Here is a 24,557-nt window from a genome sequence, read left to right as displayed (position 1 = left end):
ATAACCATAAAAAAGCAACTACAGTATATCAGTAAAACAGGCTATTCAAAGAACTAATGGGGTATTCAATATCTAAGAAGATATTCTTTAAAATGGATATCAATGTTTCACTGAAAGTACAAGTTATTATAAAACCAAATCGCAGTTTTGGTAGCGCTATGCTTTAAAATGCCAAACTGCGTTTACGCAGATTCTCCATCCAGTGGTACTGCCCTTTAAGTATGCAGAAGAACAGGGCATAGCCCAGCTCTTCATTCTAAGCCTTGCTGCTTTCTAGCAAATCTAGTATGATCATCAGTCTCTGAATGCTGTGCCTTTTTTAACCCAGGCCCAATGTTGACATTCATAATGGTACTGGGCATTGAAGGTAAGCTAGTTTGAATAAATCAGTGATAGACCTGGACTTATGATCTTTATGTAGAGACTGTGTTTGTTTTTAAAGATGTCCCATTTCTCAAAATTATAAATCATTTACAGTTTAAAGTCACAGCTAATTAGTCTCTTCCTCTTAAATTTCAGAACTATGATATTATACAAAACTAAATCACACCCAGGTATCAGTGGCTGAGGCCCGTAATCCTAGCTACTAAGGAGGCTGAGCTCTGACGATCACTGTTCAAAGCCAGCCTGGGCAAGGAAAGTCTGTGAGACTCTTATCTCCAGTTAACCACCAGAAAACCGAAAGTAGCTCTGTGGCTTAAATGGTAGAGCACTAGCCTTGAGCCCAGAGTTCAAGCCCCATGACCAAAAATCAACAACAACAACAAAAAACAAACAAAGAAAAACTAAGAAAGTTTAGGTAACTACTAAATTAGTTTGAATTAATATTATCACTGCTGTTCTCATTATATTATTACTTTTAATTGTTTGACTCACACCAAGCTAGTACTTCCACAGTAATTTTTCAAGTTTATTAACTAATAACTCACAAATGTATCTTTTAGTCACTTAACTTGAATATGAAATATACAATTACAATGATTTTTAAAAGTTTAAGTATCCAGCAAGAAACAACATAGATAAGAACAAAGAAGAAAAAAAGATACAACAGATTTTTGCAGACTTTTTCCATGTTTTCTGTTAGATAAAAAGTGAAATGTCACAGTTGTCCTGTGAAGGGAAGAAAGTGACTTACATAGGCACTAGTTTTAAAATATAGCTAATTTTTAAAACCAGTGTTTTACTTTAGCACTAAGAATATACTTTTTTGCATTTTTTATTGTGAAAATACTGTACAGAGGGTTCCAATTACACGGGCACATTTCTTATCAAGCATTGTTGCCTCCTCCTTTGTTTCTTCTTATCATCCCTTTCCATCTCCCCACCGCCACCAATATTGTAAAATTTGTTTTTCGACATAACGTCTAGAAAATACGTTTTTGCTGTTAACTCCTTGGGGATTTGGGCTAGGTAAAAATTATAAAAGTGGTGTTGATTTCAAAAGAGGGCTTCTCACTCTTTGTTTTATACATGCCTGTATAAAATTAAAAATAGCATACTGCCATTAATCTTAATCCCATTTTGGTTTTTCAAAATTCATATTTTCTGACTATTCTCACTTTCCAGACCCTCTTCTTCTTTTCTGACGCTTGTGTTTTGTTGTTGTTGTTTTTTTAATCTGTAAGAGTTCCTTTTACTTGCATCTTAAAAAAATGTTTTATTAGCCGGGCGCTGGTGGCTCACGCCTGTAATCCTAGCTACTCAGGAGGCTGAGATCTGAGGATCGCGGTTCAAAGCCAGCCGGGGCAGGAGAGACCGTGAGACTCCTATCTCCAATAAACCACCAGAAAACCGGAAGTGGGGCTGTGGCTCAAGTGGTAGAGCGCTCGCCTTGAGCTGAAGAGCTGAGGGACAGCGCCCAGGCCCAGAGTTCAAGCCCCACGACCGACAAAAAAAAAAAAAAATTATTATCTTTAAGTGGTTGTAAAAAGAAGTTCCCATTCTACACAACACTAGATGAATACAAAGAGTCTGACAACACTGTCACCCATCACTCATAACCCACCCCTTCTCTCACTTTTCTTTTCTTTTTTTTTTTTTTCTTTTTGGGTCCAGTCGTGTGTCCTGAACTCTGGGCCTGAGCGCTGTCCCTCAGCTCTTTAGCTCAAGGCTAGCACTCTACCACTTGAGCAACAGCGCCACTTCCAGTTTTTTTGTTTTTTTTTTCTGCTTATGTGGTGCTGAGGAATTGAACCCAGGGCCTCAGGCATGCAAGGCAAGTGCTCTACCACTGAGCCACCTTCCCAGCCCAATCTTTTTTTTTTGTTTGTTTTTTGTTGGTTGTGGGCCTGAACTCTGAGCCTGGGCTCTTTCCCTCAGCTCTTCAGCTCAAGGCTAGTGCTCTACCACTTGAGCCATAGCACCACTTCTGGCTTTTTCTGCTTATATGATGAGGAATTGAATCCAGGGCCTCATGCATGCAAGTCAAGCACTCTACCACTGAGCCACCTTCCCAGCCCTTTTATTTTAAATTGAGATTAGGTAAATTTCACATATTAGGTAAATTTTACATATTTCACAGTATTGTGGAATAATGATACTTAAAGTCACAAAAACATTTTAACCTTCACAAGGCAAATTGTCATTATCATGGTCTATAAAGTTATGGATACAATTATTTCTTCCATATCAGGTGATATTTACACTTCTTTCCGTTTGCTTAGTGTCAGCTGTTCCCCCTTTCCCTCTCATTCCTCCCTTCCCATCACCACTTGTTGTTTTTAAAGACATTGAATTAAAAAAAGAAAAACCTTTGAAGTTTTTATATAGCTCAGAAAACCTTGAATTAGAACCTTATTGATGTGTTTACCTAGTTTCCCATGTTCCATCAATTATCAAGGTTGTTTTTCTTAAAAAATAAGAATGGAGAAATCATACTTCAAAGTAAAATCAATATTTCAACTTCAGTTTCAAGGTATTTTGGACTGTTGCTTAGGGATGTGGTGAGGGGCCTAGTATAGGAATCAGATATTAAAGTAATTGTGAATCAACTGGTGAAAGAATAAAAAGTAGGTAGTATCATGAAAATTTTTTGTTGTTTTCACCTATAATATGGTAATTAGGCCATACTGAAGTCAGTGTTACTAAGGATAGATGGATTTTTATTAAGTGATTCCATTTTTTTGAGTGTAAACAGCCACATGATCATTCAGTTAAGCATCAACAACCAACATAAAGCACTAGAGTTAACTCGCTGGACTTCCACATAAAACAAACAAGTCAGTCTTTTTTTTTTTTTTGGTATTCTGTTAATTTTAATGATAACAGAATCTCATATGTTAAAGCAAAATAAATTGAAACAGTAAAATTCAGAAGATAATGTTATTGAAGTGTCATAGGGAATGAAATTCTATTTTGCAATAAATTGCATTATTATAATGATGCTTTTAAATGGTGGAAGTGACAGATTCAATCAAGTTCAAAGTTAGCCTTTTATTAGAGATTGTTCTCTATTCTTCCTTTCATTTATTCTAACCAGTGTTTGAGTAAGTATTTGTTTAGTGGATACTGTTGTTAATCATTATGCTTTCATTTCTAATCTCTCATTTTATATTATCTTTAAAATTTGAAAAATTAAAATTCTTTCATTGATGAATTTTAGTTTGCCAGTAAAGCAAATATGTAAATGTCTGGATTTGCTTTAGAAGATCTTTTTCTTTTTTTGCTTGTTTTTTAATTTACAAAACACTGCAAGCCAAGGTCAGGTGAATCATATAAATAATCCTAGCTACTCAGAGGCTGAGATTTGGTGATTGCAATTCAAACCCAGCCTAGGCAAGAACATCAGTGAGACTCTTTTCTCCATTTATCCACTGAAAAGCCAGAAATTGGCTCAAATGGTAGATGCTAGCCTTGAACAAAAATGCTTAGTGACAGTGCCCAGGCTTAGATAGATAGATAGTTAGATAGATAGATAGATAGATAGATAGATAGATAGATAGATAGATAGATAGATAGATAGATAGATAGATAGATAGATAGAAAAGAGAAGGAGAGAGACAGACAGAAGACAGAGAGACAGAGAGAAGGTAGCACAAAATACGTATGTCATTTGTGATCTTTGAAATTTTCTCATAGTATATTTACTTTATCTGCTAACCCATGTAGCTTTTGCCTCAGGAAAGGCAACAGGCCTAAACTATTTTATATGGGACACTGACAGCATGAAGTCTCCTAATTTAGTCTAGCCTAAGAAAGCCATTTTAAGAGTTCTCATATCTTATATTTTTAATATATGTGAACACCCATCATAACTTGAGATTTCCTTCTAGAGTAATTTTTAGGTTTGAGAATCTAAAAATACAAACTGTCTCCAGATATAATTACATAGGGAACCTTGAATGGAGGAAAGCTCCTTTTTCTTTCGTAAAGAAGTTTTTGTTCTTTAGCTTCTTTATCTTTTTCTATCATTTCTGAAACATTGATTGAACACCAACTTTTTGGCGGACATTCTTAGGCACTGGAAAGTCAGTCATAAATAAGATGAAATATCTGCTCAGCAAGTTCTCAGTTATGGAAGGAGGGGATAGTGAAGGAGAATGAATAGATTTGATTTATAGTAAAGGTGCGTACAGTGGGTCTGTGGGGGCTCACAGGGGGGGAGTGCCTAGTGCTGTCAGTGCCAAGGAGTAACCCAAATGTTCTGTGGTCTTTTGTCAAGAAGGAAAGAAAAAAAAACTGGATTATGGTGAGGAGACAGGTGAATAAAAAGATTTCAAATCTGTTTTCAGAAGAATTTTTACAATCCCATACCTTAAAAACAAAATATTCTTCCTTTCTTGTTCCTCATTACATGTATTTTAGAGTCTATACTTTGAAGAAGAGAAACATTTTGATATTTGACACAGGTTTTAAAAAAATGGATAAAGATAGAGGTTGCCATAGCTACCTTAAAATCCAGCGTTTCCCTTTAATCTATAGCAAATTTCTAAGATTCATTTGCATAGAGAATTTAAAATCTATTCTCCAATTATTTGAGTTTATATTCCCTTGTTGTAGAGTCAATCTTTTTTTCACTTTGACCTGAAAGTTCTGTGTCCCGTAGGTGCTGTTTTTTATTCTAAATTTATCCCCCCAAAATACTTCTTACCCCCAAAATATTTATTTTCCATTTTCTTCTATGTAATTATTTGAATGTAGGTGTTAACTTTTAAGAAGAAGTATATAGAGAGAGTGATTTAATGAAAGTCAGCTTAAAATATTAATTAGCCTGCTAGTAAAATGTTGATGGAAACAATTTGCTTTGCCACTGAACCAGGAATCATCATGTGCCTTGTAACTGGGTTTAGAACACCTCTTTTCTCCTGCCTAAAATTATTATTAAAAATTAGAAACTGTGATAATTTAAGAGTCTTTCCCATTTTAAACTTACATAATGTTCATTATTGGGAATAAGTCAAAATTTAAGATGTGTCTAATAACTAGTTGTTTGTAACCTTTCTGAGTTTAACCTTTGTATCATTTAGTTGACCACAGTTTTATGTTCAGTACTCTGGCCCTGTACTATAACAAATGGATCAGTGAATTTAGACATACAGGGCTTTTAAAGGTCATTGAATTTGCTATCTGCTGTCATTCCAAATTAATTCTTGCAACAATTCCCATTTATGTTTATGTCTACACAATAGTAAATGAAATAGTTACTTCAGTCATAAAATAATTAAGGTAAACTAGCCACTCAAAATTGAATTGCCTGCATTACATGTTTTGATCTAAATATAACATGGATTCAAACCCATGTCTATTTTCATTTTGCCTTCAAAGATGTGTCTTAATGACTGAGTTCTATTCACCCTCAAATAATTATTAAAAATAGCATTATTCACTGTATTGTCATTTCAGAAAGATGTTTCTTCCAAATACCCAGGTGCACTACTTTTGTTTTTATTGTTATATTTCTTCTTTGATAATGAAGTTCTACACCTGGACCCATTGCAACAATGAGATGTACAAGTCGTTATGTCGAAAAACGAACTTTACAACTTTGGTGGTGGGGGGGATCGGGTGGGGGGGAGTATGGGTAGGGGAAACAAAGAAGAGGCAACAATGCTTAATAAGAAATGTACTCGTTATCTTGCCCATGTAATTGTAGCTCCTCTGTACGGTATTCTCACAATAAAAATAAATAAATAAATTTAGAAGGCACTTGGGCATTGTAGGAAGACAATAATCAGAAAATTTAGTTTCTAGTTTTAGTTTTCCTGCATGATTTGGATAGCAAATTTTGCCCTTTAAATCTTAGCTTCTCACAAAATGTTGAATTAGAATGAATTTTCACCATTATTTCCAAACTGATTTTTTTTTTTTTTGGTCAGTTGTGGGGCTTGAACTCTGGGCCTGGGCGCTGTCCCTGCACTCTTCAGCTCAAGGCTAGTGCTCTACCACTTAAGCCACAGCGCCACTTCCGCCTTATTCTTCTTATTCTCACTCTACCACTGAGCCACCTTCCCAGCCCCCAAACTGATTTATAATGCTTTACAAAATCCAGAGCCTTCTTGCAGACTTGTGATTATAAAGAAGCTTGCTTATTACAAAACAGGAATAAAATCACATCCTGAAAAGCTTTCATGTTGGTATCATGATTTCTATATATGGATAAATTATCAGCTTGCTGTGATACTGTCATTTCTCATTATGAAAAAGTTCTATTTGTATGTATTTTTAATTACAGTTTTTGCGCAGCATAACACTTCATTAATAACATATGTAAGTTGATTTTTGTGCATCATTAGCAAAACAAATGATATATCTAAGCCATAACTTGTATCTTTATGCTTATATTATTTCTTCTATTAGCACCACCCTATGTATTAGGATACTCCAATTTACTATATGGTATAGCAGAATGTTGATTAATGTTTTTAGAGAGCCAGTGGTATTTGATTGCCTACATTTCCTTTTATAACTTCTTTTTTATTCTTACCTTGGTTTTTAAAATTTATATTTTCCCAAGCATAGCCCTGTCTGGGGAAAACTACTCATTTGTGTATTACCCAAAGCACTGACTCATCTTAGTTTGAAATATAGTAATCATATTTTCTACAGTAGAAAACACAGTATTAGAAAACTTGCTTCAGGTTGTAACTGAACTATGTATCTCCATTGAAGTTACATTTTCAACACTTTAGCCACAGAATATTGTGAAGTATGCAAGTTCAAGAATTAGGAGACAGCTGGGCGCTGGTGGCTCATGCCTATAATCCTAGCTACTCAGGGAGGTTGAGATCTGAGGATTGTGGTTCAAAGCCAGCCCAGACAGGAAAGTCCGTGAGACTCTAATCTCCAATAAACCATCTGAAGAAGTAGTGCTGTAGCTCAAGTGGTAGAGTGCTAGCCATGAGCTGAAGAGCTAAGGGATAGCGCCCAGGCCCAGAGTTCAAGCCCCACAACCGACAAAAAAAAAAAAAAAAAGAATTAGGAGACAGTGTGACATTTAATGATTTCTTTTTAAAGTTACCTTCAAGCTCTATAATTACACTATTTTGCAATAACCTTTAATATTCTCAAAATAATTTCAACATATTTTTGTGCATAAATAATACACTTTATAAACAATAGGATTTACATAGATTGCACAGTATTTTTAGATTTATTTATTCTAATGTTTACATGTTTGTAAACTTGTATAGAAAAAAATGCAAATTCCCCTAGTATTAGATGTAAGTTTATTAAAAATATTTCTAGGATCTATACACATTCTTGGAAATTCCTTGATTTCTTTTTACTGTATGGCCAAGTCTATTTATTGATATTGGTAAAGAAAGTAACAAAACATGTGTATAGATGTATATGTGTGTTTGTGTATGCTGAAATACTTTGGCCATGTTTGGGAAATTTGGATATGAGTAATGAAATTTATGCACTAAATTTATCTGTATTTTCCAGTTTTATTCTTGTCTACAGCTGTTTTGTTTAGTTAGGTATCAATTTATACTTTAATCTTACACATGGGCTGAAAAAAATAGTCTAACCAATTATGCTTTCTTTATTTCCTTGATATATTTTATCTCCAAAGCCTCATTCTTACCATCCAGTTCCAGATTTTTGAGTAACAGGTACAGTGAGTAATTTGTAAAGACTGCCTTCATCTTATCTCAAAGGATATTCTAGTTAGGTCATTTTTCTGGCACATCCCTTGACTGGATGAGAGTAGAAAAGCACATGCCCTTGCCTTGCAGGATGATGATTTGGAAATGCATGTCCCACATAGACATGCTTTCAATTAAACTGCATTTCAGATGAAAGCATTTGGGCTAATTATCTAGATAATCCTAGCAATTTCATTTTCTTCTTCACTGGAAGATAGCCAAACATCCTGCCTTTGAAGTCCCTATCCTTTGAGTTACCTGAAGAGGAAGGCTAGGCCTTTCCTAGTGTAATTATACATACACACACACACACACACACACACACACACACACATATATATATATATATATATATATATATATATATATATATATATATATATATATATATATATATATATATATATATATGAAAGAAAGAGTTTGTATAAAGATGGACACAGCTAGATTATCTTATGCTTTCTGATCTTCTCAGTACTTCTTTCCCTAAGGTCTTATGTCTGGGGGACAAAACTGGCATGCACACGCATGCACACACACACACACACACACACACTCCACAGAGTTCTGTTTGATTACTAGTCTTTTATTCTAGTCTGATGTACTATAAAAAAAAGATGACATCCAGAAACTTTTCCTCACATTTATACTTTTTGATTAACTCATTTTCATACAATGGGAATCATTCATTTTAGAGAAGGCAAAGAAACATCTAGACAAGAATCCAAGTGCTAAACTATAGATGTAGAAGAAAGTATATTATAGTTGCAGTGTTATTACAGCCATATCAAAATTGTTTTTCAGTGAAGAGTTTTTTTTTTCTTTCAACAGTAACGCACAGTAAATGGTGTCTGGGTAGTTGCATTTTTGTTTGGCATATAATAAAATTGGTTCCTTTTGCTATTTTAGAACCAAATATCAGTGTTTTCACCAAGATTGGGAAAATGAAACATGTTGTGAAAGAAAGTAAAGTAAAATGAACTGTGGTAAAATGCAGTATATGAATTGTAGCTCAATGTTTTCATTTGGGCTTTGGGGTCTGTCCCTGATTACCATGTGTTCAGTAATGAAGGATTGTTTTCCATTACCTAAGGGAGCAGGTCAAGCTGATATGGTCTGTATTGTTAGTTCCTAACAATGAGCATGGATTTGTGTATCTATTTTTGTTTCCAAACCATGCCAGATTTCCCTCTGTTCTGTAGTTTTCTCCTTACAGTCTCACAATCTGCTTAAAACAACATTGCTGTATTTGTGTCCAGGGAACACAAGGAAATATTTTAAAGTAGAACAGCAAAAACTCCATTGAAAGCTTGAAACAAGTTTCCTAAATTATGGCTTTGAGTTTCAAATGCAATCTTTCAAGCAATATGCGAAGGCAGTTTTCACGAACATATGCAAGTTTGTGCATCTTGCTTTGAGTAGAAATTAATTACCTTGGAAGTAGTGAACTCTTTCTCTAAACTTGTGTTGGCAAATGATTAATATGAGATCACTTAGTGGCATTTTTGAGGGCATTCCCTCCCTTCCCCCTTCCTTCCTTCCTTCCTTCTTTCCTTCATTTTTTTCTCCCTTTCTCCTTCCCTCCTTCCTCTTTCTCTCTGTTTTTCCCTCTCCTCTCCCTCATTCTTTCTTTTCCTTCTTCACTTTCTCTCTCTTTCCTTTCTTCCCCTTTCTTTCCTGGAGACCAAACTCAGGGTTTCATGCCTGCTAAACAAGCTTCCTACCAAAGTTCTTCCCTAGAAGTTATCTTAAGGATGAGACAAAATTTCTGATTCCTACTAGGTCAAAATTTGTGGTTTATTTCACATTTGGAGATTAAAGGCACGATAGGCAAATGAAAGTTTTTTCTTCCTGTCACCTACTTCATCTTACAAGGACCAAACAACAGCCATAACTAAGCTGAAATAAACTTTACAAGACTGCCTTAAGTAGGTTACCTTATAAAAGTCACTTAAATTAATTTTTAATTGTTATTGATAGAAGGGAGCATGTTTAAGTCACTGTTCAAAATGAGCTTTATTGGGAGGTCTATTGTAATAAGTTTCTAGTGATATGCGATTATTAAACCATTTAAGGAATAAAACACAGATAGATTGTGAATATTCGGAACTACAATGACTGCTAAAATACTACCAAAAAATAATCGTATATTAAATTGAATGTGTCTATATAAAAAGCCAAAAATTAAAGGGGAAGGGAGATAAAAAGTCTAATGGCCATCTCTTTGAAATGGAAAGCAGTGCAATTTATGATGTCTATTCAATCCTAATTATGTGTTAATGGACAACACAAGTCCTTGATATCATTATTTTTTTCATAGAGTCTCATGAAGAGCACAGAAATATTCCCATAAACATTAGTTTTTCAATTTTTCACTTGGCTGGGCCAATCACAGGAAGTGAGTTCTAAATCTTAATAGAGAAAAGGTTCTTTCAAAACAAGGTTGTAAATTTTCAGCCACTTGACTTAAAAGCCTAATATTCATCTTATATATTGTTTAGGTGAAAAAAATAGGTGACAAATCTCCAGAACAGAAGATTTTCTTTGAAATTTCTGAAGATTATTTGGGATTATGATTCAGACTGTTAGTTTAGCTAAGAAAAGCAAATATACTGTCCAAGAGCAGTTCAAGATGATAGACTGTTAGTTTAGCTAAGAAAAGCAAATATACTGTCCAAGAGCAGTTCAAGATGATAGAGTTTAGTATATTTTTATAGAAAAGATGAAATATGTGTATTGCATATGAGTTATGAGAAGAAAATTTCTCTTCATGTTGTATGATTCAAGGTCTGGAATACTTTCAAATTCGTTTGGGACATTCATTTAAATTTACCTTTTCAATGTGTCCCAGCAAAATTATTTTGTGAAGTTATTTTCTTTGCCATTAATATCTGTTACAGGAATACTTCACATTACTCAGTGAAGAATATTCAGCATTAATTTCATATTATGGCAATTTTTTAAGGTTTAAAGGTATATTTTATGCTCATGCATGTATTATTTGTTTCATAGATTTTACTCGAAATACCTATGTACTAAAGTTTAAACTACCAGATGTTCAAGCTCCAAACTGAAAGTGGAATAAAACTTTTGTCCTGATTTCTGTTGATGTTTTAGAATTTATGTTTTAGAATTCATGATTGTTGGATTAGTAAGTTATCTTCTTTATGACTATTCATTATGTTTAGTTTTTCTTGGAAAACATGGTATCATTTCAGCAAACAAGAGTTACCCTAAATATTTGAAAAGAACAATTAAAGTATGTCAGGATAGCAAAAACATATAGATTTGAGAATTGTGCTTTTTAGGTTATTTTGTTGTTGGTGGTGTGGTCATGGGGCTTTAACTTGGGGCCTGGGCGCTGTCCTTAGCACTTTTGCTTGAGCTTTGTGCTCTTCTACTTTGAGCCCCAGTGCCACTTTCCAGGTTCCTTTTAATTACTAATTTCTACACATTGTATTGAGAAATGTAGAATAAGTTATAATATAGATATTTCTAATATCCAGAGACATATAAGATCTTTGATGCTTAAGTTACTCTTGCATATTTTACTATAGATCTGATCCTAATGATTCTAAAATTAGAATATATTGTTATACAAAGATGTTTCAATTCAACATGTCCATTTATGTCTACAATGCATCTCAATCAGAGTCACCCTGGCCTCACTCTTCTCTGCCTCCACCTATCCCCTTCCCACCAATCTCCTCAAGATTCTTACCTCCATTTTCACAATTGTGACTATATTCACCCACCATTTCTCATTCCATCCATCATCTTCTGTCCTCCTTTTAGCCCTCATCTTCCTTAATCAAAGCTTGCTTAAGATTTTTTTAAAGCCTTGTCATTTCCATTAATAACAGCAACCAAGTGACAAAATCAACTGTACTCGTCATAGTTGCTACATACAAAAATTGACTTCACTTTTCATGTAGGATCTTGTTTCCCAATATAATTCTGCCAGCATGTGCAGTGATGCACACTTTATAGGCAATAAGGCAGCTCAAAGAGATTTAGTGAGTTGCTCAAAGTTAAAAAGGCTGGAAAGTGACAGCTCCTGAACTTTATTTCAGATCTTGAGCTTATCACCAGCGGTCTTCCTTTTAGCCCATGCCACATATAGCTTTGTGTTATAGATACATTTGTACTGATTGACCTCTGCAATGAAGAATTGGATGCTTTAGTTGATACTAAAATGCATTCATGGTAAACTATACTTTACAGGCATACACATTTCTTAAGCATATACAACGCTGTTTTCTTCTTTGCATGATGACATTAAATAATACCGTTTAAAACTTATGGAAGAGAAGTTAATGGCTTATTACACAGCAATAAACATGTTAAATTTGTATTAGAATTAGATATTTAGATGTTTGGGTTTTAACTTAGATTTTAGTTCTTCTGTTCAATAATACCTTATTTACGACCACCTGTACTGAAAATACCCTCTGAAGATACTCTATATTTTCTATAGAATTAAAGACTCAAGGAATAGTTTATTTCCTTTTTGTTAAATACCTGCTTCCTATCACCTCCACTGGAATATTACTTTCATAAAAGTAGATGCTTACCCAGCTAGAATAATGTGTGGCAAATTACTATTAGGTATTTTTAACTGTAAATCTCTGTATTATCAGTGTTAACAGTTTTTAAAGTTATCTGTACAAGATATTTTTCATTACTTGCTGATTTCACTCCTACAGTTCAAACAATGGATTACCAAGAGATGATTTAAGCTTTGCAAACAGGCATAAATGTGTAAGGTGTTTTTCTCTTTTTAATTTTAAGAGACTATAGAAATAGAACAAAACATATGTAACATACTAGCATGTTTTAAAATGTATAATTATACATTCAGATTATGGAAAAAGAATCACAAAATAACTTCCAATTCAACCTCTACTCTTCCTATTATCTTAAAATAATGTATTGAGAAGGAAACAAAAGAGAACATCTTTTATTTGTTCATGTTTTCACTTGAGGGATTTCCTAATTGATATTTAAATTGTAGCTATAGTCATAGAGTGGTGGAGATGTGAGGTATACAGATTATTTTCTTAAAGTTTGTGACATGTCTACTTAGAGAACACAGGAAATCATGTAAATTGGGTCAAAATATGTTCTTAATAGCTTGGACTGCCAGAAAGCTTTTAAGAATAATGAAAAATGCTCCAAAACAACAAAAGGAGTATTGATAAACATGACAATAATTGAGTATACACATGGAGAAAAGGCTTCTAAAAAACGAGTTTGGTATGGCTGGAGGCCAGACCTTGCTTGTTGCCAGTTAGTGATCTGATCAAATGGAAAGAAATCATTACATCAATTGTGTGTGAGTGATATACACTCCTTAGTGAAGTCTGGTTTGGAGTAGAGTCTATACAGGATATTGATACCTAGGAGACAGTGAACTTCAGGGCAGAAAACACTTATGTATTGAAATTTATACATAATCCTTTAGAGAAAAAAATTGACTCCCATCTTGCTTACATCAAGGGAGCGCAAATATTTTTTATCCCAAGATTCAGTAGAATAACCTAGAGGCCATGTGCCACACAAGAAATGCGTACATTTTACTTAAACATTTGAGCTTTGTATGCTTGGCTCTAATATTATTAACAGAATTAAAATTATTATAGTGTGAATCAGAGTGTTGAAATGGACAGCTTAGTGTTGAAAATAAATCTTTGGGAGTTCATTATTATCCAACAAAATTATTGCTCACTAGATCTGAAATAACAAATCTGTGGCCTTGACATTTAATCAGAGCATGAAACACATTTATTGACTCTCATATTTGAGATTATTACTGCAGTGGTGCTCCAATTAAAGAATGTAGATTTTAAAATTCCATTCAGATAGTAAAATACAAAATACTTGTCATTCATACGTGGACTGTTTTTATTCATTGCTTTATGTTTAGTTACCTTTTCTTGAACATGCTTTATTTTGAGTTTTTAATGAACACAACTGGCCTTAATGTCAATATACAAAGAATTACACACAGGGGTTTTATTTTTTAAAAGGAACTAGAAACTTGAAACTGCTCATATTCCTCTGTGACTGATCAATTGAATGTGACCTATTAATAACAAAATGTTCAAAGATAGTTCCCACCTGTTATAGGACTGCTATTTTAACATATGATTGTTGTATATGCTTACATAATTTATTAGACCTTACATTACATACTCTCCTTCAAATTCTGTCTTCAAAGAAAGGAAGAAATGAGAGAAGGAGAAAGGCCAGGAAAGAGGAAGGAAGGCAATTTCTGTATTTCTGCCCACCCTTTCTTCCACATTGTAGTGAGCAATTCTAAGTATTGTCTATTCATGAGCATCTGCAAATCACACTGCAGCTTAACTGTCTCTTCTCTGATTTAATAGAAACTTTGATTGTTTTCTAGGATTTACAGCCAGCCTAATTGTTTGTGCATTTTAATATAGAAAGAAGTAGATTGGATAAATGCATAACATATTAGAAATGCTATTAAGCAAATGATTCTACATAGTGCTGCTGAGTGAATGTTTTCCTTTGCTCTCCTGAACAAAATACCAATTTCTCCAATTATTTTTAAATTGATTGTTCTCTATTGTAGCTCAAGGAAACATAGAAAAAAATTGCTTCCATTTCTTTGGTATGATTAAATGGTATAGCCAAAAGTAATACAATATACAGTCGGGAATTTTTCCCACCAAGATCTTATCTTTTCCCACCATGTATTATTTTTGTCTGATTACTGGATATACAGTATTTTAACTTGTTTTACTGGGTTATTTATATTGCAATTCCTAGAATCTTTTCTCAAACATATTTCACTTATATTTGTTGGGTGAGTCTCTGCCTCAAAATAGTGAGCTCTTCCCTGAAGTCTAGGGTACTAAAGGTTCACTGAGACATTTCCATATGGCAGTGCTAGTGAGGGGAAAAATACATTTGCCTTTCTGTTTGTTTGGTTGTTTTTTAAAAAGTTTTTTATTGTAAAGATACTGTAAGAGGGGTTACAGTTACATGAATAAGGTAATGAGTACATTTCCTATTGAGCATTGTCACCCCTTCGTTTGTTTGTTTCTAAATGAACTGACTATGTTTCTGATAGAGCTTTCTCAAAATCAGTCCTCCAAAAGAAGGACTTTCTAAATTGGCCTTCAAATTGGCCTTCAGATTTTGGTAAATTTTTTCAAAACTTTGTCAATCTTGCCATTGAATTAGAACAGGGCTGCCTATGGTAGCATGAACCTTGTCATCCCAGCATTCAGAAGGCTCAGATAGAAAGATAACAAAAGTATCCTGGGATACCTTAGACATTGTCTCAAAACAGAGCCTTGGATGTTCTAGATACTTTGCTTCTTTGTTTCTTTCAGATTCTGATTGGAATAAGTATCTTTGCTATTTTTTTGAGCATTAAGGTGTTAATTTGCTGGCTCCAATGTGCACCAATGGTTGTGCAATGTGTTCTAAGGTCCTGGGTAACATTCTTGTGAATAAACCATGATGTGTCATAACATAGAGATTAAGCAATATTAACAGTCTCTTACTTGTACTTGTTCTTGTGTCTGGTCTAGAAAAATAAGCTTGTCTTTGCTAATGCATTAAGAATTGAGCTCTAGGGCTGGGAAGGTGACTCAGTGGTAGAACGCTTTCTTTGCATGCCTGAGGCCCTGGGTTCGATTCCTCAGCACCACATAAGCAAAAAGAAAAAAGCCGGAAGTGGCACTGTGGCTCAAGTGGTCGAGCGCTAGCCTTGAGCTGAAGAGCTCAGGGACAGCGCCCAGGCCCAGAGTTCAGGCCCCATGACCGGACCCAAAAAAAGAAAAAGAATTGAGCTCTACAGAATTCTAGGAGTATCATGCATGGGTTTGATGCATACATCAGTGGAGTTAAAATAGCTATAAAAGCTATAAAAGTGCTGTAAAAGACAATGGCCCATATTCATGTAAGCCAGACAACCCGTATTTATCACTTTTTTGTTTTGTTTTGTGTTTTCATTTTCCTTTTTGTATTGACTGATCTCTCTCTCTCTCTCTCATACACACACACACACACACACACACACACACACACACACATAAAAAGGACAAAAACAAAAGCTGTTTGACTCAGACATATACTAGTTATTGCCAATAAGGGAAACCATGGGACCTATGTTTCTTTGGGCCTGGCTTACTTCACTTAATATAATTTTTTCCAAGTCTTTCCATTTCCTAACAAATGGGGCAATGTGATTCTTTCTGATGGAGGCATAGAATTCCATTGTGTATATATACCACATTTTCTTGATCCATTCATCTACAGAGGGGCTTCTGGGTTGGTTCCATATCTTAGCTATGGTAAGTAAGGCTGCAATCAACATGGTTGTGTTGGTAGCTTTAGTGTGGTCTTGTTTGTGAACATTTGGGTAAATGCTCAAAAGTGGGTCATAGGGGAGCTCTATGTGGAGTCTTTTGAGGAACCTCCATGCTAGTTTCCAAAGTGGTTGAACAAGTTTACACTCCCACCAACAATGCAGTAAGGTAGGAAATGAACCCTAAGATATGTATTCAAATGTTTTTTTTCTTTCATGCGATTGTTTCTAACACATTTATAAGATTATTTCTTTGTTGCTTTGTATGTCCCTCCCCCATGGTATAACCCCTGCTTTCACTGTATTTGATGATGTTATAATTTGTGAAGGGGAAGGGAAAAAACAAATCGTTTAAATAGGGATACAGGTGGACCCATTGCAACAATGAGAGTCCAAGTCATTATGTCGGAAATGAACTTTACAACTTTGGTGGGTGGGGGAGGAGGAGTGGAGGGGTGGGGGGAGGATAGAATGGGAAGGGGATACAAAGGAGGAGCTACAATGCTTGATAAGAAATGTACTCATCTTGCCCATGTAATTGTAACCCCTCTGTACAGTATTTTCACAATTTTTTTTAAAAAAGCTGTTTTTAAAGCTTTGAAAAAATAGACCTTGTTTCCTGGGATATGAGGAACAGTAAAAATACTGAATTTTTGTCTACAAAGGTACCCTAACGTTTCTACTGCCCCCAGCAAGCTAAATAACAAACACATGGCAGTTCCCTTAGCAATTCCTTCTTATGATTTGCAGAATAAGGAAGTGAACCAAATGTAAATTGTCAGTCTATGAATTTGTGTTCCCATGGATGATGGTAACATATGCAATCTCATTTGGTCAATTTATATCCTTTATTCTTATCTGCTGCTTTCAACATGCTGTCATGAATTAGTATTTCATCCTTTGTCTGTATGATTTCTGAATTTTTGTATTTCACATGATGTTAACTGGAATAACTAGATGTCAGATTCATAGAAGGTTGCTGTTGCAAAATGAAGATTATTTGATATGCTTTGTGATGTTTCATCATATAGCTATATACCATCTCCTTAGTTTGCTTCATGGAGAATAAGTCACTTAATTTTTCAGGTCATTTAAAAGGTTTTGTTATTATTTTACTTGCAATTTACTGAGATAAGACTGTATTTTTGCTTCAATGTGAACTTTGTTGTGGAAATAGAATTAGCTCTGAAGTAGGAGCTTCTCAAAGTTCTCAGTCCTGCCTCTGCTCTCTGCATTCTAGCAACTGGGACCACAAATTGGGCTCTAGTCATTTGTTAGGTATGTATCCATAATTCCTCTTTCCTTCATTTTATTATTTATCCTCTTTTCTTAATATAAAACTGTATATCATACAGTTTTTGGCAAGTGTCCCACATTTCCATCTCTACCAATAACTTTTCTTTTTCTTACATTTAAAATTGTTCTTTAACATTTTCCTCCCAAAGCCAAAAATTGAAAAGATTCGATAATGAGACTGTTTAATTAGATAAGGAGACCATCTAATCTAGATGAACTGCATAACACAATGGAGAGCATTAGTACTACTCACAATGCCCCCCCCCTGCATTCTTTTGAAAAATTAATGTGGTAATGGTATCAGATGGCAGCATAAGTTACTGAACAGAAATACAAAAGCCTAGAGTACTTGCAACCAAAGTAAGACATTTTGAATCAAATTATAGCATTTGGGAAAGCAAAAGTGGATGACAAAGGAAATGGTGCTCTCTAAAATAATACTGAGTGGCAGATTCCAGAACTCAATGAAAAGATAGTATACAGAGGAATGGGGAAAAAGAAAGTCATATGGCTTCTGTCTCTTGTGTACATAGAATTTCCCCATTTCCAACTCTGCAAAACTGGCTCAAGATGTGAGAAGTATATGCTTGCATGAATGAAGAATGGAAGGCATCTTTCAATACTGGGCCTTTCAACAAAGCTAAGTTGGCTTTCCAAGAGATTGTGTAAATATAGATCCAAACCCAGAGATATGATTATGGTATTATAGGAGAGTAAAAGTGAATGTGGCTTTTCCTTGAAACATATTTTCAATAACTGTCATTCTCTAATGTTCTCACTTATTTGTCTCAGATTTCTTAAATAGAAAATGTAAAATTTTGCATCTTGTTTTTTGTTCTTTGGAGAAAATGGTATTTGCTAGTAGTCTATCATGATTCAGAGATCAAATATGTACTATTGTTCTGCCACAGCCCTGCCACTGTTGTCTTATTTACCAAAAAGTGAGGGCAATGGCATAGTTTATTGAACAAATTAAATCAAATAATGCAATAAAAGTTCTTATTACAAAAACTCTGAAACAGACATCAATGACTAAATATTCATTACTATGAAATTAATACGACTAATTATGCTGATGACTCAATGAAATCTGTTGTAATTTTAGTTTACAAGTGGACATACAGGCACAGAAGTGATAGAGCCCATTAGAGCTACTTGAATGACAGCTGCATGTAGTTTCCATAAGAGGTTAAATTATACTTGCTTACTAGACTTTTTTCTTGGTTATCTTTGTGTAAACAGTTCTTTACGTCTACTACAATATTTGAAATCTCAGTTATAGCCATAACAGAAGCAAACACACACACACACAAACACACACACACACACACACACACACACACACACACACACACACACACACACACCCCTGTCATGCCTATAATCTCAAGGCAGAAGCAGGAAGGAAGTGAGTTTAATGCCAATCTGATATACATAGTGGGGCCATGTTTCCCCAAAAGTAGTGGTTGGGAATGGAACTCAGTGGTAGAATACTTGCTGAGCATTCCCAGACCATGAATTTGAGCCCTAGAACTAGCAAAGGAATGGGGAGGAAAAGCATTGGAAACCAGGTACAACAACATGTGACTAGATTTTTAATATTTATATGTATACACACACAACATATGCCAGCTAAGTAAAAAATACTAAAAAAGTGGGAGATGTTAAAACAATATGCCTGTGTGCATGTGGATGTGTAATGTGTACATGCATGCCTTTTGGCATTGAAATGGAAATCTAGAAATACAGTTGTTTACTATAGATGCGCAAAAAATGCTGCCAGGAGTTTTGAGATGATGGAATAGTAAAGCTGTCATTTCTTGAGATACTATTGCATTTTGAGGGGGGTAGTCTTATAGGAGATTGTGAAAATTAATTTAAAGATCACTTCTTAGGATGCAAAAGAAGTACTAAGGAGAGGGGGATGGACCCACCTCTGAGAAGCCACTGTCATAAAAGGATATTTCTGTGGTCTGAAGGAAGACCATGTTTTGTCAGCAATTTAAAAAAATAGTTTAGCAACTCAGGACTCTGGGTGCTCATTTGGTTTAAGCTATGCATTCTTTTGGAAGGAAACTTTAAACAAGGTTTTTATAGAAGTTAAGAAAGTACAGTCACGTTTATAATTGCAAAGATTGTCATCATTTTGCATGTGTGATAGATTTCTGTGCCCCTAACAAGTAGGAGCAAGGACAAGATGTGTCAGAGCCTTTTAAATTTGAAATAAAATGTCTAAGAGGAGTAAAGATTCTAAGCTACTAGACAAAGAAAGAAGAAAAAAGCACAAAGACACTGGGTGATTCTAGCCTTTTTTTTGTTGTCAGTTTCGGGGCTCGGCCACTGTCCCTGGCTTTTTTTTTTCCCCCACCTCAAGGCTTGCACTCTACCACTTGAGTCAGCTCCACTTACAGCTTTTTCTACGATTAACTGGAGATAAGTCTCACAGACTTTTCTGCTTAGAACTGTGATCCTCAGATCTCAGCCTCCAGTGTAGCTAGGATTACAGACGTGAACCACTGATGCTCTGTGGTTTGGGCTTTTTAAAAATAAATATGACATTTGCTATTTCTATGATGGGTTTTTGTTTCTCATTCTCATTCACTTTCCCTCTGTTTGATTTGTCCCATTTAAAATAAAAACCAATAAAATAAAAATCAAATCCTCAGCTGAAATCACATTAGGTCACAAATTCAAAACCCTAGACTCAAGTAATTAACATGCTTGATGCTGAGCAGCAGTAACATGTTACTGTCAATGAAATGCCAATCACAAGAGGCATCTTGAAAAAGTGACTCAGTGACAGTGAATTTGGGCTGCTGCCAGACTCCAGCAGCTGTGAGTCGGCAAACATCCATGTTCTTCAGAAGATGCTGCTGATTTTGTCTATAGGACTGAGTAAGCGACTATGGTGATCAGGATCCTTAGAAAGAGAGTAACTGGACTTGAGCATATCAATGCGAGGGTTTGGATTCTGTTCCTCATATGGCAGGCAAGTGTTCCTACTACTTGAGCCACACCAAAACCCATTTGGTTTTAGTTTCTTTTTTGGATAAGTTCTCATGCTTTGGTTGGCCTTGGACCAGAATCCACCTATTCCAACTGCTTGTGTAGTTGGGATGCAGGCATATACCATGACACATGGCTTGTTCTCTAAGATATGGCCTTGCTAACATTTTTGCCTAGGTTTGCCTTGAATTGAAATATTCCTATCTCTGTCTCCCAAGTGGCTGGAATTACAGATGTGAGGCACCATACCTGCCTAGTAACTTCATGGGCATAACCCTTGCTGTGTGAAATAGCTAGCAGGAAAGGATTCTTTCACCTAGTTCTTTATTCCAGTCATGTCTTTAAGTAATAGGGTCACTTTTAGCAAATGACTTAATATCTGAAAATCCCTCCTATTATATATTGTTATACCAATCTGAATCCTTGTATTAAAAGGAAGTGTTGAATTCACTCCTTAAATATGTTTGAGACACTTTCTGGGTAACTCTTATTTGCATTTCAGATGAAATGTCCTATAGCCTATATGAAAATAGGAGCATGAAAATACAGAGGAAAGAGATTTTTTTTCATTTCTGGTATATGTTCCTCCTAAGAAAACAATCAATAGGTAACTATCTGAGAGCCCCCCCCCCAAAAAAATGGATGGGGAATCTTTTTAGATTGGGGGCAGTAGAGATAGGACTTCTGTTTGCCATAGTTTTATATTAGCATTACATATTAATGAAGGTTATCCACATAAATGTCTCAATGATATCCCTTAAATCAAGTTCATTCAGCCATAGCCTCTTCTCAGTCTTAGGAGAAGTACAACCTGATGTACCTATTATATGTTGTACTCTGTAACTTCAAACAGTTAATGCTTAATTAAAGAAATATTTACTTAGCCAAAAACAAAAAGAACAGACAATGGACAAAGAAAGAAGACTTGCATTTTTATCCCTTTAATAATTTTGATATTTGGTACAAAAATAATCACTAGAGATTTTTAAACATGTCACTCTCAGAGTGTCTGAGTCTCTTTGTTAAATGTAAGCATGCACATCAATTTGACGTAGATCGTCATTGATATAGATATTTGGTGTATTCCCAGTGTTATGTCTACATCATACCTTATCAATATGCCATTGACAGGGAAGGCATCCATGTCATTGATTAAATGACAGGAATAGAATGTTGAAATGAATAAGTGGGATTAATGTTTATAATTGTGAAATGATTCCTTATCAATGCATAATTTATTTGTGATTTCTATTCCTTAATACTTGATAAAGGTCTTTGATATACTTACTTCATCTGGAACTCAACCAGGATCATTTCTAATACATATTACATTTCTGAAATTATCCAGATTAATGAAAATGTTTAAGTAGAAAATCTGTAAGTAATACTTTCATTTTAAATTAGTTGAATTATAGTGAGTGCTCATTATTCATGAACATGATTATACTAATCAGGTTGTACTATGTGGTCAAACTAAATTTTGATTAATTATTATGTCTCTTTCCTGATCTTTGCTGAGAATCTTAAGGCTATAGAAAGTCCTCTGTGGGATGTTTCTGCATTAAAAAAAATCAAATTCTTTCCTAAGGTGAAACATTAAGCTTATTCTAAGAAATATAGGATATGGGAGGCAATAAGGGTGGTTGATTTTTAATAGGTTTTATAAGAACACGTTCAGGGTGCATATCAAGATCCTGGCATGGCATGGATTTGGACAAATGTTTTCCTATTATGAATCTCTTGTTTGCTCATGGACCTGTGAAGTGAAATGAAATGGGGTGTACACATAGCTAACTAGGGCTGTGTGTGTGTACAATAAATACTGGCCAACATCTCCCTCTTCTTCTTTTTCCTTTCTTTCTCTTCATTGTCATAAATAAGTATAAGAAGCAGTAGGAAAGTGGGAAGCTGAACATTTTTAAGTAGTAAATTTAAAATTATACACTTTTATTCTTACACTGTACAGATACTTTCAATTTTTTATTACCTCAAAACTAAATGTCTTTTTCAGCCAACTGCTTATTATTTTTAAATAAATATTCAGTTTGATATACAGATTAATTCAATAAACCTATATGTTAATTATTGGAGGAGTTAGTAATATTTGAGTCTTATTTTCTAGTGCAGCCTTTCCCATGTAGGACAACCAAATTGTAGAAGTCCCCTGAGAGCCTTTGGAGAGGTCATTGAGTAAGAAATACTGGTTTTACAAACAACTGGTATGCACACTTCTGCTGAAGTTTTAGGTTTAGCTCAGTGCATTCATTTGAGATGTGAATTAGAGCTTTTATCAATTAACTTTGCATATTAGAAGCTTATTAATACTTAGGAGGATTGATGAATTTCATTGAAAGTTGATGATCCTATTAGCAGTGAAATAGTATTCAGCCTTTCTTCAATTCCTTTGTTTAAAAGAGCATATAGTGTGGGATAAAAAGAATCCACAAATTGGGATTGGATCCTTGGAAGGAAATTTGTGGCCTATAAGCTAAGCTGTGTGGTTTTCCTTTATGCCATCATTGCACTGCATGATTGCAGGTGATGGAGCGTGTTGAATCCTACTTTGAAGAATGTGAAAGGAAAAAAAAGAAAGAAAGCAAGCTAGTTATCTAAACTGAGCGAGAAAAGAATCATTTCAGTGAATACTTAAATAAAAGCAAGTAAAAAATTACTCGTTTACCAGAAGCAAACACAAGGAAAAATTCATTCTTCATTGCAGTATGAATGAATTCTGCAACGAGACATTTTTATGAGTCACATGTATGACATGAAATTATCAGTGGAGTAATATTTTGAGCCAGCATCTGCCTCTGGGAAGGCAATGTAAACTAGGTTATTTAGAAGAACCGATAGGAGGCAGTGTTGCCTTGGAAACAAAAGTTTGTGCTTTAAAGTCAGAATGAAGTTTATTTTCCTGTTCTGCCTTTAAATAGTTGTGATATTGGTTTTCATTGTAAAATGAGGTCAAGAGTAGTTATTTAATTCATATGGTTAGTGTGAAGATTAAGTGATAACATCCCTATTCAGTGTTTGTCACAGTGTTTGTCACAGAAGAAGCATATGTAATAAATGAATATTACAAGTATTGTCATTTCCCAAGTGAGCAAAAGATTATCTAAGAGACATTATGTTATTTGAACTTATCCATTTTCTGCTTATATTCATTTATGTCATAATGTTTCTTTTAATTCTTGCTTTCTTTGATCATCTTGTTCCAGAACAGCATATTATGTTATAGTTTATACTGTGACTATAAGTGAGACTTTAATATGTATATAGAATTTGCTTGTTCCTTTAAAATAAAGCAATGGATTAATGAAATGGTAGTTTGGCAAATGACTCATTAATTTTTAAAGAGTTAACAGACCCTCACTTTGTAACACACTGAGCAGCTAGCGTATTTGTTAAGGAAAATGTGGGTGTGCTAAACTATACTAAGAGGAACAAATATAAATGATGTGTTTTGTAAGTGAATCAGTTCAGCTGTTGACACAATAAATTGACTTGTTGGATGAATAAAGTCTAAGCTCATGTCTTATAACGACATTTCATATATTTTTCATACAAAAATTGCTGTTAACAGAGCTTCTAAGGTTTCTATGTGCTTAGAATAAATTTCTCTTTTACATAATGTGATCATATTGTTTTTGCCTTTGCGTCTGTCCTGTAGTTTTTTCTCTGTCACAGTGTAGCATTGGAATCTGGAACCTTTTGTCTATCTCCCTCAGCTCTTCAGCTCAAGGCGAGCGCTCTACCACTTGAGCTACAGCGCCACTTCCAGTTTTCTGGTGGTTTATTGGAGATAGGAGTCTCACGGTCTC

At 34.7% G+C, this 24,557-nt stretch overlaps 1 protein-coding gene across 1 annotated transcript in view; it reads left to right on the top strand.

Moving 5' to 3' along the window:
* Window positions 1-24,557, top strand: part of Immp2l (inner mitochondrial membrane peptidase subunit 2) — an 850,586-nt gene that overhangs the window by 415,027 nt on the left and 411,002 nt on the right. The window lies entirely within an intron of this gene.

The sequence above is a fragment of the Dipodomys spectabilis genome, unplaced genomic scaffold, assembly GCF_019054845.1.
Source record: "Dipodomys spectabilis isolate Male_0828 unplaced genomic scaffold, ASM1905484v1 ptg000089l, whole genome shotgun sequence".
Taxonomy (NCBI): Eukaryota; Metazoa; Chordata; class Mammalia; order Rodentia; family Heteromyidae; genus Dipodomys; species Dipodomys spectabilis.
The sequence above is the reverse complement of the archived record's forward strand: the minus strand, read 5'-3'. Positions and strand labels throughout refer to the sequence as shown.